The following is a 14659-nucleotide window of genomic DNA, read 5'->3' as shown; positions in this document are numbered from 1 at the left end:
ATAGGGTGCGTAGCGCCCCCTGGTGGCCAGAGGGGGCAACTACGTGCCATGCCAGCCAACAAGTCTGTCCTCATTAGCATTTTCTTTTCTTTTCTTTTCTTTTCTTTTTCTTTTAATTCTTGACCGCGTTGGGTCTTCATTGCTGCACGCGGGCCTTTTCTAGTTGCAGCAAGTGGGGACTACTCTTCATTGCGGTGGCTTCTCTTGTTGCAGAGCATGGGCTCTAGGCACACGGGCTTCAGTAGTTGTGGCACGTGGGAGTAGTGTGGCTCGCGGGCTCTAGAGTGCAGGCTCAGTAGTTGTGGCGCACAGGCTTAGTTGCTCCACGGCATGTGGGATCTTCCCGGACAAGGGCTCGAACCCGTGTCCCCTGCACTGGCAGGCGGATTCCTAACCACTGCACCACCAGGGAAGCCCTTATTAGCCTTTCTTGATAATTCTGTTCCCCTCCCCCCTCCTCTTTCCTGTGCCCACTCTGGTCCACTCCAAGCCCCCCACCTTCCTCCCTGCCCCCGAGCAATGATGAACAAAATCTTCACTGCCTGAAGAAAAAAAGCAATAGTAAACCTTTCTTTTGTTTACTTAGGGGGAGAGCCTGTGCAAATGGGGTCAGACAGGCAAGGCATGAAGAGATAAAGAGAAAAAGGATGAAAAAGGAAACAAACCCAGGAGGCCCTAAATGGAAATAGTGTGTCAAAATCGTAAGAACCCCCCAATTTATCCTGTGTTTTATATAGAACAAATCTGAAGTTTCAGTGAAAAAAAGATTTTACAAATTTAGGGCTGCTTGAAAATTTCTGAACTTTAAATGTCGGCTCTGACTGATTTTCATGCTGTGTGCCTGTATGTTAGAGATGCCATAGTGTCTCTAAATTGGAATACGGCGTAGTTTGAAAGTTTAACTAACTTCTACCATGGCTTGGCGTGCGGCGGGGAACAGGCTCATGTATTTGGACTTAGAAAAAGTTGCCTGGACCAAGTGTTGAAGACACATGTTCGCCTTGTAACAGCCCTTCTCAGAGAGTTCAGGAAACAGGGCAGCTGAGGGTTGCCAACCCCGGATCAGCGCAGTGTGTGTGCCTGTGTGAGAAGCAGGTGGTGAAAATATAAAAAGCTATAGGTACTAAAAAGGAAAGAGCATTTTTGCACCTCATCAGCCTCTAAACAAACATAAGGGTACGGAACACAGTCTTTTTTTTAATGGCAGTGGGATTTAATATCTGTGTGGTTATTTCCTTTAAGTAATGTTAAGAGCTAAGAGACAAGTAAGTCGGTGCCAGGAATGAAGTAACGGTTTAGATAACATGCCGCTGACTCTGGTCTTATTCATCCCAGCAACTCGGAAACCCTCCCTGGGTCTCTGCAGAGCCTTACTGACCACGAACAGAGGCCGGCTACAGGGAGGGCTCCTCTCCTTTAAAGCGAAACACATGACTGGAGAGCGCCGAGCCCAGTCCCGGAGCGCAGGGAGGGCGGGCCAGCCCCGGGCCCCCAGCCCGCCGGCCCGGATGGGTGGGTGAGTCCTTGCATAATTAGCCAGGGAAATGCAGCCTCAGTCCGCTTCCGGCTGCAGCTCCGCAGGCACCTCTGGCTCTCCCAGATCTTCCGAAGGTGGCCTGGCGCTTCGTTCTTGGGGATCACAGCGTAGACTGCCGGGGGAGGGGGAGGGGCGCCGGCAAGACCCCGTGCGGCCCCAGCCAACCGCCCGAAGAGGCCGAGGGCGGCCGCTCTTCCCGCTCGGAGTGCGCCGTCCAAGATGCTGGGGATCATCACCATCACAGGTAAGGCGGAAGCCGGGTCAGCTGTGTCCTGCCTCCGTGGCAGGTGGAGGAACCTGCATTTGGACACGGGCGGGTCGGGGGCCGCAGGGCAGCGGCTGGACATCCTGATGGGCGTTTAACGCTTTCACTGTGCTGACTTTTTGAGCAGAAGATCATTCTCTTTTGGGCTCAGCAGGAACCAAGCAAACCCAAAGTTTTCTTTTTGCCTCTGCAGGAATCTTCCTGACCCGGGCCCAGGGGAGACCTGGAATGCATTCTGGGAGGGGTTGCACCTCTTCCCCTAGTGGAGGGGAACGACAACCCCACCCCAACAGATGCATGTTAGATTGGGGTGAATTTGAAAACAGGTTGTGAAAGCCTAATTGCTTGCTATAGTCATTTAAAAAAGGTAAATTCCTGCAGTATTTGACATTTTGACCTGCTTATTAGGAACTGGCAATGAAGGTACACTTGGCCATTTAGGGGATGAAAATGTTATCTCTGGTTTGTGTGGTGGGTGTTTTTTTTGGGGGGGGGAAGTAGAAAGGGATAGCTTTATTGCTTTGGTAGGCAAAAGGGGACACATCAGGTCTTGCCTTGAAAAACTGTGTCCCAACCCGGGACAGAATTTAATGAGGAGCTTCGTAAGGATACTTCACGAGCGGGGCTGCTGACAAGATGAGAGTGTGCGCAGGGTCTCGGGTGGCTGGTTTCCTAATCTTGAGGAGCTTCTCTGGTTCCTTCAATCTGGCCTCAGATGGTTTCTTGGCTGTGCTGATTAGCAACTGTTCGAATCCACCCTTTGGAACTCAGGGAAGGTCATGGAGGCTGGAGTCTTGCCTGGTCTCAGGACTTAATGAAGCCCAGGTTCTTGATGTCTCATCGCAGAAAGAATTCAGTGAGAGACAAAGTGATAGGTAAGCAGCGGATTTATTTAGAGGGAAACACACTCCACAGGACAGAGTGTGGGCCATCTCAGAAGGTGAGAAAGGCCTGTGTGGTGGTTCTCATAAAGCCATAGTTACTGTAAAATTGGTGACTAACAGGCAACAGTATTTGGGCAGTGAATAATAAAAATGTATGTTTCTTAAGCTTGCTTTCTAGAAATCTGGCTGTTGAGTGAGAATGATAATATTTAATACCTACCTCCAGCAAATAAGTTACAGACGTCAAACTTGGGTAACGTACTCAGAGCCCCTCTTGCTTGTCATGTGATCTTCTCATGCTGATGTACTGTAGCCTGAATCCTTAGGAACCTGCCTGTTTTCTCCTCCTTTCTGCCTTTTGCCCAGGAGGGGCAAAAAAAAAAAAAAAATTCAACTCCATTTGCTAATTTAGGTTTATAAGACCAGCTCTTCTCTAAATATTTGAGATCTTTGTTCTCCAAATACATGTTTTCTTAAAAGGGCAGTATAGAATTTCTAGGACTTAAAATTTTTCTCCGTATCTCTCACGTCCTATAGATGAGCTTGTTTTACTTTGAAATTTCCTTAAAATTCCTTCCCCAAGTTAACTCAACTTGCCTTTCTACCCTGTACGTAGCGTGAAAATTTACACGATACCTAGAAAGTATTATTAGACTACACAAAACTTAAAAATTAAAAACACAAAATTCATTTTTTCCCCAGATCATTAATTTTTCTCTGAATGAGATATATAAATGCTCAGCCCTGAGACAGCCTGCCTGGGGGTGTGGTTTGTGCGGTGTCACAGCTGGGGGTGGGGCTTCTATGATCGTGACTTTTTCCGGGTGCTTTTTGAGTACAGTATAATCTTTATTATATTCACTATTTGATGAGTTTAACACATGCTCAGTTTCTTATGGGAAAGGAAGGTGGTCCTTTTTAAGCAGAAGTTGAGTTAACAAACTTGGGATACTTGGGGGCTTTAAAAAATTGGTTCAGATAATCCTAATGGGATGCTAAATGAATGGAAACAGTTGCAAGGGCTGTCTGATTTTTAAGGCAGCTTTAAATAATTGGGTCAATTGCCTTCTGAGTTTTATTACAATGTTGGTATGAAGGATGTGGCAAAATATTGTGTTTTTTCCTGGTAAAAAGAACGTGTGCAGAAAATCTTAAACTCCAAAAGGTTTATAGCAAATAAACATTTCATAATGGAAGAAGTAAAAATTAAAAAAGAGTTTCAACCGTCTTTTTTTTTTTTCCTCTGCAAGTTATTCTGATGAGGAAGATTCACAATCAATAGTCTTTAAATAACTGGTCAGAATTTTGAAAAGCAATGAAGGCTTTTAAAATTGGCATTCAGGATTAATTGAATAGCAAAGGTTTTTGTAACTTCGGGATTGCTCATTTAAATAATGTAGGAGAGGGGCTTCCCTGACGGTTCAGTGGTTAGAACCCCTCGCTGCCAATGCAGGGGGCCTGGGTTCCATCCCTGGTAGGGGAACTAGATCCCCCCATGCTGCAACTAAGAGCCTGAATGCCACAACTAAAGATCCCGCATGCAGCAACTAAGATCCAGCGTAGCCTAAATAAATAAATAAAAATATTTTTTAAATAATATAGGAGAAAGTTATTCTCGGCTGCTTTAGTAGGACTGCCTTATGTGAGAATGTGTTTCAGTTTCACAATTAATAGAAAGGGAGCAGGATCGATGACATTTTTGTAGAACGGCTTAGGAATGAGTTTTCATTTTGTGAAGCACGGAAAGCTGTCACCTAATACTGACCATTATTCTCCCCTCCTCAGACCCTGTGCGCACAACCCCCTGAAGTGAATACAGCAGACCTTCACGTAGGAGATGATCGATTATTCACATCACATTCTGTTGCCTTTCCTGAAGGCTTTCCCTCACATCATGTTAGCAGTAGCTTAGTTTAAGAACTAGAAAGTAAGTGATTGGACACGATGATGAAAGAGGTATCCCCTCCCCACCCAGGTATCAGTGGCATGTCAGCAAAAAAAACAAAAATCACCACCTTTTTGAATTAGGAAAATATCTTTCCTGTTTTCCCTAACTCACACACAGTATTGAGACATATAGAGTTATCATGAGGAATTAGGGCAACAGTATTCTTTATCTCTAAAGTAAACTGGGAAGAAAGAATCCTCCAATATTCACAAAAGTTCTAGATGATTGATAATGCTCTTCTTTATGCAAATCACTTTACAAGATTAAAAAAATCCCCCCCACATGGCTGCTTCTCTCTGCAGGCAGACTAGTTATCAAGGGATTTGTGAAACCTGAAATTAATACCCTCACAACTCTGGCCCAGTAACTGCCGTGTACCGAGTGCCCACTCTGAGGTGGCCATTGTCATGATTTCCCACAAAAATCCTGCAAAAAGTGGTTTTTGTAACCCCCTTTTTAACATGAAAACTAAGTTTCTCTGTGTTCCACAGCTACTAAGAAGCACAGCTGTGGGCTTCCCTGGTGGCGCAGTGGTTGAGAGTCCGCCTGCCGATGCAGGGGACACGGGTTCGTGCCCCGGTCCGGGAAGATCCCACCTGCCGCGGAGCGGCTAGGCCCGTGAGCCATGGCCGCTGAGCCTGCGCGTCCGGAGCCTGTGCTCCGCAACGGGAGAGGCCACAACAGTGAGAGGCCCGCGTACCGCAAAAAAAAAAAAAAAAAAAAGCACAGCTGTAGAATAGCTTGTAAAGGACCTCTTTCTCGTTGTGTAACGGATGCTGATTTGACTTCGTGGCGCCCACAGTTTTACATGCCTGCCCAGGTGTATAAGCGACCACGGGACGTCACTGTCAAGGCCAGGGCCGATGAGGAGCATCACCTGTATGCTCCTGTGTGGGGTTTTGCTTCTCTGAGTTTCAACCCCAGTTACATGTCCCCCCTTGGAGGTTTCGTGGTTGATCAGAATGAGAATAGTTGGTTGGGTGTGTAAGATATAGAGATGGATTTAGAATGTGGAGAATTCCTGGAAAAATTTCAGGGCAATGCTGCAAATCATGGGGGAAAGTTAACCAGTTCCAGATGTCACAGCCAGCAGCCCCAATTTGCGTGGGGAACGGAGAGCATGGGTTATACTAAACCGGAAAAAAAATCAATGTTATAGCTGTTTACAATATTGCACTTTTTATCTGACAAACATATCTAAGTTTGGATAAAAACATTAACATTTTGGAATCTATAATATGACATATTCCTTAAAGGTTTTTTTTTTCTTTTAACCCTCTAAAATAAAAGAAAACAAGTCATACTTTTATCTCTTAATCTCTGAGTATTTGGAAGAGTGAGAAAAGAATGCTGATCTTGCAGCTTTTGGACCCACAAATGGTTGTTGCATTTTGTGGAGCTTGGGAGCAGGGTGTCTGCACGGGAAGCAGGGTTCAGTACAGGACCTTTAACCTCTTGTGATCATGGACCCTTTGGGACTTGGAAGGTGGAGGATTATGAAATTATTCACAGGGAAAATGTATATTCGCCCATACTCATAGATCTCCTGTGCTTGATTTTATAAATTGGCATTGACTGGACATTTATCTGCAGATAAGCATAGTTTAGTAGACGATAACACCGAAAAAGGAAAAGCTTTGACAATTCTCTTCCAAAGTGGAATTTCTGTCCACGAAATGCTTTCAAGTTTTGGTTTCTTTCGACGCTACTGAAGATATAACTATTCGTATATTTTCACAGTTATTTGTCTTCATTAATGTTCTGTAGTTTTTTTTAGCCTTGGAAGGGCTTGTTAAGCTGTTCAAAACATTAAACAACTCATAGGTTATTACTATTACAGATATGCTATAAGTTTTCCTATTATGTAGTACCTGAGGATAGTTTATACTTTTAAAAGTAAAAATATAGGGGCAGAAAGTATGTACTACCAGCTGTCATTTTTCTTCTCCGTTTCACTTTCCACACTTTTTTCTTTAAGGAGACCTTTCGGGACTTCCCTGGCGGTCCAGTGGTTAAGACTCCGCACTTCCACTGCCTGGGGCCAGGGTTCGATCCCTGGTTGGGGAACTAAGATCCCACAAGCGGCGCAGTGTGACTAAAAAAAGAAAAGGAGACCTTTCATTTGTCTTAGAAAAACATAAAGACAAACAAAAAGCTTATTCAAAGTCTTTGATAAAACTTCAGAAGCTGCACCATCGCTTCACCCGTCACTCGCCTTTATCTTTTCTGCATCTATAAAGCTGTATGTCCACCCTAAAGAGGCTCCTTCTGGGGCATATGCAGAAAATTAAGTGAGTGAAAGCACTTCCTATGTCATTTTTAAATCATCTTTTTCTTTTCCAAGTAATGTTTCCAACGTAGTAACACTCACTCACAAAGGCATATGACTAGAATCTCCTCCCAGAAAAAGGGACTAGAAATATTTGGTTTCTATGTTGATGTTTATTTACGAAGCAAGACTTATGATGTTGATGCCACTAACGGTTTTAGTGGAAAACCATGTTGACACAAATCACGTGTCCAGGTAAGACTATGTTTAGGGTGCTGCCGATGAGCGTGGGGATCCTTGCAAGAACTATAGTATTTTCTTGCCCTTTGAAGTGTCTGCGGGGTGGGGAGAGGACCAGTGATGAGCAGGACTGCATGGAGATGAAGCATTTGCTGGTTCCGCCTCCTAGAGCTTTCCCAATTGACACATCGACCGACTCCCTTTCCCAACCTTTTGGCCATCTTTGATGCCTGGCGAGAACGTGGAATTTCTAGGTAAACCGCAGCATCACTGAATATGTGAGCACTGTGTTTGGACTTTATGGGTATTTGAGAAACTTGCAGGATTAATAGCGTTCTGCAAAATGGCTGGATAATTCAAAGCCCCACATGCGGGATAATTATACATTGTATCAGAAAGGCCCACCCTAAACCAGTTATTTTGTGGAAGGTCTTTTTGGATGCCAAGAAAGTGCATCCCCAAATCAGTGATGCTTAGATGATGAAGCTTTTTGATTTTCCTCTTCCTATCCAACTGGACAAATCTAAGGCAGACAGCAATTGCATAGGGAACTGATGTGTCAGATTAGAGCAGAGGAGGTTTTAAAGTTATTTAAAAGTAAATGTATTAATGAAATGCTTGTAAGTGTGGTTGTGAGTAGATTCTGCTATGCTAAGTCTGAACAGGTGAACACTGGACTATCTTCCCCGAAAGCCGTCTCCACCATTATTATCTGCTTCCTGTCACTCACCTGCTTCTTCCACTCCCAACAGCTGAACCTGCTGGTGTGGTCCGCCCCTCCCTACCACCCCACGTTTTTTTTTTTTTTTTGCGGTACGCGGGCCTCTCACTGTTGTGAGCACAGCCCGTTGCGGAGCACAGGCTCCAGACGCGCATGCTCAGTGGCCATGGCTCACGGGCCCAGCCGCTCCGCGGCATGTGGGATCCCCCCGGACCGGGGCACGAACCCGTGTCCCCTGCATCGGCAGGCGGACTCTCAACCACTGCGCCACCAGGGAAGCCCCACCCCACATTTTTTGGCTGTTCTTCTTTTTTCTTTTTTTTTTTTTTTGATAAATTGATTATAATTTCATGGATTATAAGCTGTATTGTTACATTTTTACACTGATATTTATTTATCTGTTCTTTTATGCGTTTAACAGCCTCCTTGTTTGCTCACCAAGCTAAGATCTTTGAACTCACTTAGAACCTGCATGCAGACGGCTCATAGAAACACCTTTAAAGAGCTTTCTGCTAACCACAAACTGGAACGTGGGTGGGACGGATGATGGTCTGGGAGTCTCTGCCTTCAGCCGGAACCTGGGAAATGTGGGGTGATTTTGCTGTACTGTGTACAGTTGGGCTGGGAAAGCAGGGAAGGGGAGGAAGGGAGTTCCAGACAGAAAGTAGAGCTCATCTACGTGTGACCTTAACTTGGTCCAAAATCGGGGAAAAGGATCTAGATCTGGGTGCAAATAAAGAAGAAGAGAGCAGATAGGGAGCTAACTCAGAATGCCCATTTTCCCCCTTGAAGTGTTTATGCTGGGAGTCGAAGAGGTAAAAACAGGTGTGATATGACTTCACAGAACTTGAAAGAGCACCTAAACTTCATATATTGATGGGTTTCTGCAGCGTCTTGTGGTGCTGAAGGTCTAGGCGTGTCTCAAGGCTGCCAGGAGAGCTGAAGGCTGCTCAAGACTGCCCTCTTCTGTTCAAAAACTCCTTCCCGGGTTTGGACAATGGCTTTATACATGTGAGTGTGATAATGAAAAACTGGACCAACATAAATTGTCTAAAAACAAGGGGACATAAAAAGAAATTATGCAACCAGTATGTCATAGTTTTGAAGACTATTAGATAATTTATCCAGAAGAAAATACAGATATTAATAGCCGTTATCACTGGACATAGTCTTCATGGATGTTACTCCCAATTTTCTGTACTTTTTAATCTTCTGCAATTCATATAGATCACTGTTGGAATTGGTAAAAAGTAATTAAAAGCAAGTATTTCTGTTCTGGGGAAGACGTGAAGCAAAAAAAAAAAAAAAGCCATTCTAATGGCTTTTGTTTTATTTTTATTCTAGACTGCCAGTTGATGTTTTACCCTCCTAACTAGCCTTTGCTATAGTAGCGGAGGGGACCTATGTTACAGGTGAGAACAGAAACTTCAAGAGATGTGCCCAAGGGCCCAGTGCTAGTAGGTGGTGCAGCTGAAATTTAAACACCAGTCTGTCTCTAGAACTTCTGGTCTTTAATCTTCTTCCTTTCTACCTGAATTCTGTCTCTTCTTTGAGGGGTAGGGGAAGAGTTTTTCTGTTATTTAATTCATTGGTAAAAATTTGTTTTATGGTATATAATGTGAGGCAAAGAGCCGCTAAAATCGGGTAGGGTGAATCATTACCGTCTCCATTTTTGTTGTTCTCTATATTTTCATTAGTCATCTGCACTCGTTCATTCTTCTGATTGATTGTTTAAAACAATAACTTCAAACTTAGAGGAAGTAGCAAAAATAAAAATGGTACAGGGCACATCATGTACTCTTCACCTAGATTCACTTCTTAACATTTGCCTCATTTGCTTCATTATTTACTCTCTCGCTCTATGTTGGAAAACAAAACAAAATAAAAAACCAACATACAGGTTCCCGTTACGTCTTATGTAGGCATGAGATGTGGAGCTTTCTGAATCATCTGAGGAAAGGTTATGTACATCATGGTCCTTCACTCTTAAATGCTTCAGTGTGTGTTTCCTAAGAATAGAGATATTTCCTTTCGTAATCATAGTACCGTTATCAATGTCAGATATTTACATTATCACAATACTTATTTTATAATCTACCATTCTTTTTTCCATCTTGTCAGTTATCTAATCAGGTCCTTCTTAGCATTCTCCCCTTGCACTGCAAGAGCCGTCCTCAGGTCAGGTATTACATCATAATCTGTTTAGCCTCTTAATCTGGAACATCTGTATAACCTTTGTCTTTTAGATATTGGCATGTTCAAAGCATATAGTTCTTTTCCCATTTCTACCACATTCCTTATTTTGTGTTTGTTTTCTCCTAATTGAATTTAGGTTGTGCATTCTTAGCCGCAGGTGACATTGTTTCCTTCTCAAGGTATTGTACACAATGTCCATCTGTCCCTCGTAGGTTGATGTTGAGCTGTTCGATTTCACCACCCTTTCGACTATTAGGCATGTAAGTATCCAGCCCAACTCCCCCCCCTCCCCGATTTAGCGCCCATTGGTTCTTATTTATTTATTTATTTATTTACGGCCGAGTTGGGTCTTCGTGGCTGCATGCGGACTTTCTCTAGTTGCGGCGAGTGGGGCTACTCTTCGTTGCAGTGCAGTGGCTTCTCTTGTTGCAGACCACAGGCTCTAGGGCCCGTGGGCTTCAGGAGTTGCGGCGCGTGGGCTCAGTAGTTGTGGCGCACAGGCTTAGTTGCTCCGCGGCATGTGGGATCTTCCCGGACCAGGGATTGAACCCATGTCCCCTGCATTGGCAGGCGGATTCTTAACCACTGCACCACCAGGGAAGTCCAGCACCCATTGATTCTTGCTTTTATCCAGTCTATACCTTGACAAAGTGACAAAATGATGGTCAGGTGATCTTACAACATTTTAAAAAATTTTTTTATTGAAGTAGAGTTGATGTACAATGTTATATAAGTTACAGGTGTACTCAGGTGATCTTTTGAATCATTATCTTTGAGTGGGCGTATAGGATATATGTGTTATTTCTTTTTTTAAAGCATGACTGTAACCATGAAAAAACCGCTTTTTACACTGAAATAGAATTTGAATTGCTGTCCACATCAGACATATAGCAATTTTTCTCTTAAGTGTAGGTGTTGACATGTCTAAATAATTTTTCTTGTCATAAGTGGCATTTACAAATTGTAAAGTTACAGTGTTTGGAGAATAAGAATTTTAATGCTTTGAGAGTACATGGAGTTTATTTTTCTTTTAAAAAGACAAACTTTGTGTTTACCATTTTGTAAAACGTAGACTTTATTTCTTAGAGCAGTTTTAGGGTCACAGCAAGAAAGAGTGGAAAGTACAGTTTCTATACACTCCCTAACCCCACACATGCCTAGCCTCTCCCACTATCAGTGTCCCACACCAGAGCGGTACGTTTGTTACCATCCATGAGCCTACACTGACACCATTATCACTCAAAGTCGATAGTTTCCACTGGTGTGGGTTCGTTTACATTGGTTCACTCTTGGTGGTGTACATTCTGTGGGTTTGAGCAAATGTATAATGACATGTATCTAGAGTATCATGCAGAGTATTTCACCGTCCTAAAAAGTCCTCTCTGCTCTGCCTGTGCATCCCTCCCACCTCCCTACCCCCGTAACACTGATCTTTTTATTGTCTCCACAGTTGTGCGTTTTCCAGAATGCCGTGGAGTTGCAATCGTACAGTATGTAGCCTTTTCAGTTCGGCTTCTTTCACTTAGCCATGTGCGCTTGTTAAGGCTCCTCCATGTCTTCACGATTTGCTAGCTTGTCTTTAGTGCTGAATAATATTTTATTGCCTGGATATACCACCATAGTTTATTTATCCATTCACCTATGAAGATTGGTTGCTTCCGAGTTTTTGCAATTGTGAGTAAAGCTGCTATAAACATCCATGTGTGCGTTTTCAACTCATACCAAATGTGGGTATGAGTAAATACCAAGAATATTTAGGGAAAAACCAAGGAGCATAATTGCTGGATCAGATGGTAAGAGTGTGTTTGGTTTTGCAAGAAACTGCCCCACTGTCTTCCCAAGTGGCTATACCGTTTTGCATTTCCCACATAAAACCATGTTTGAAGTCAGTTTATTCCCCTGTAAACCAGCTGGGGGGGCCAGGTGACCTCTGCTTTCCAGCTCTAAGGCTCTATGATTGGAGATGATAGCTTCGTAATGGGAACCCAGTTCTTATTCTAATACTTAGGAAGTTAAAGTACCTACAAACAAACCCACCCAGGCACAGGTGCCTGCCATGCCCTGGGCCACTGATAGGCAATGCGGGTTTTGGATCAACTACTCGATGGAATGTTGTGCGGATAAGAGAGGCAGTACAGGAACACTGCGGCAGTGAGGTTCGGCGGCCTTTGGCCAGGGAGGTTTGGCTGGTTTCCGGCATCTAGTGTGCTTCGCCTGGAAGAGGGGCCCCTGGGGGTGATGCTCAGGGCCTCCTGGCTTTCCCTTGCAGGCTGACGAGGAGGCTGAGCCCTCTTGAGACGTGCGCGACTCTCCCAGGGGCATCTCCATGCAGCGATGGGGCAGCCGGCAGAGGAAGGCTGGGGCCTCCCGGGCCTCTGTCGGATTGCCCCTGCCGGCCAGCGGCGCGCGCCAGGCCCTGGTGGAGTATCCTCTGCTGTGAGTAGCGCGCGCCCCCCAGCAGCGGTTCGCCCCGGGGCCTGGCGTGCCGGATCGCCCGGGAGCGCCCCCTGAAGTGTCAGTTAGATGGGTGTGTGGGTTTCCATCCTTCCTCCTTTCCCTTGCTTTCATCAACCTGCCGGCACAGGAGCGCGCAGGGTGGGTGGGGGGGGTGTTAGGGAGGGACACCACAGGATACCATGCCCAGGGCTGCAGAGCCACCCTCTGGGCTCCATACGGTTCGCTGAGGCCCGTGGAGCATGTGCCCGAACGCTGCACTCTCCGAGCCAGCACCTCGCCCAGAAACTGAAAAACAGAACCGCAGCGCAAGGGAGGCCCTAGGCTGCACGTTGCTTCTTGCCAGAAAGAGGCACATCGGGAAGACAATGACCTAGAAGGAGGGGCGTGAGGATTGGGATAGAGATTGTGCGGGCTGGGGTCACCTGGGAAGGTCTTTGCCCGGCAGGCGGGCGAGGTAGAAAACGATACAGGCCTTGAAAAATCACAAGGATTTAGCCAAGACCAGAAAGTCGCCCCCCACCCCTCCCCAAGAGCCCAGAGGCAGGCGAGCAAAATGGGGGATGCAGAACAGGACGGAGCAGGCCTTGCTACTTGGGCTGCAGCATGCCGAACGCCTGGCCCAGTCATCGGAAACGAGGCTGAAAAAAAAGGATCTAAGTTTCACTACCTGCGGGTTCCCAGCTGAGTGGGTAGCCACGTGGCCGCACGTGGTTTGAGGCAGGTTACAGACCTCTAAAGTGCAAGTGTGCGTTCAAAGTTGGCTTATTTTTATTGGAGTATAGTTGATTTACAATGTTGTGTTAGTTTCAGGTATACAGCAAAGTGAATCAGTTATACATATGCATATATCCGATAAAAAAATTTTTTTTTAAGTTCGCTTATACGTTAGAATGTAATTTAGACAGCCTTGGCTGCCAGGTTAGTAGTGTAGAAGACACTCTGCTAGATGCTGGAGCCCTTAGGGATGTTCGGCAGCTAGCTTCATGGTGTGATCAAAGGGGTATTTTAGGAAACAGGGCCTCTCTGTAAGGTCTGTATAGGTCTAGCTGGTACAGAAGGCAAGTGGAAATCAGGGCTGAGTTGGGTTTGTCCAGCCTTGTGCACAAAGCACAAAGGCGCCGTCTGGGCCCGCGGGGGCCTTGCCCAGTCTGGAAGATTGTTCTGACAATAGTAGCTCCTAGGATTACTTAGGTAAAAAGAGACTGCAGACCAGTTGACCAGTGAGGATTTTAAATTTTCCTGTGATCTTAAATACTTTTCTTTTTTAATGGGTTCAGCCATATGACACTCTAAAGAGAACATCTGGATATTGCTAAGCTATAAGGAACCACCAATAGTTGTTTTGTGATACCAGTTAGCAGCTGTTCAGCTTTGTGTCCCGAGTTTTGACTGTAAACATTCCAGTCATCCCAGAGTTTTATAAAAGGTGTTTCAAATTGAAACACAGATTTAGGAGCCTGGAGGGGAAACGGGGGAAATGGTGTGTTACACCTACTTTCTCCTACTATGTTAGCAAAACGTCTCTGCATTCTCTAATGGTTTCTAGAGAGGTTAGTTAATGAGTGTTTTTACCTTCTGCTTGCTGGCAGGAAATTTAATTTTTATATGTGTGCATTACTAGTAAATTTATAGTAGAATAGAGTTTACTTTTGGGCTTTGACTTTTTCCTCTAGTGTATTTCCAATGATATCATCCATCTTTAAAAAAAAGAAGGTCACATCTCTTGTGTTGCATTAGAAGTGTTTGCAGAAAGTTCTCTGATGAGTATGCTTTTATAATTGGGAAAATTTGTAAAGTAGTTCATCGAAATGCACTTAACTTCAAGAAACCCTTAGACTTAACTGTATAAACTGGATTATAATAGGAACAAATGGAAACTTACAGCATATTTTTTTTTCACACACACTGTATTTTATTTTTACAAGAGATAAATAAACAGCATATTCTTATTTCAGAAGATTATACATACTTTTAAATAAATAATGGGGAGAGAGTGTTCCCAGAAGGAAAGGAATGTCAGGGTTGGATACTCTGAACAGTCTATCACATATGTCTGAATTTTTCTTTCTCTTGGGATATTTGCCTCAGTATTTAATGTAGGTTGTAATTTTTCCTTTATTTTTTAAAAATAAATTTATTTAG

The 14659-nt window shown here is 44.4% G+C and overlaps 1 protein-coding gene across 1 annotated transcript in view; it reads left to right on the top strand.

Annotated features, from left to right (window-relative positions):
* AKAP12 (A-kinase anchoring protein 12) overlaps positions 1 to 14659 on the top strand; it is a 101367-nt gene that overhangs the window by 74814 nt on the left and 11894 nt on the right. The window lies entirely within an intron of this gene.

Source organism: Leucopleurus acutus (assembly GCF_964270905.1).
Source record: "Leucopleurus acutus genome assembly, chromosome: 15".
NCBI lineage: Eukaryota > Metazoa > Chordata > Mammalia > Artiodactyla > Delphinidae > Leucopleurus > Leucopleurus acutus.
Note: the sequence above shows the minus strand (reverse complement) of the source record. Positions and strands in the feature narration are given on the sequence as shown.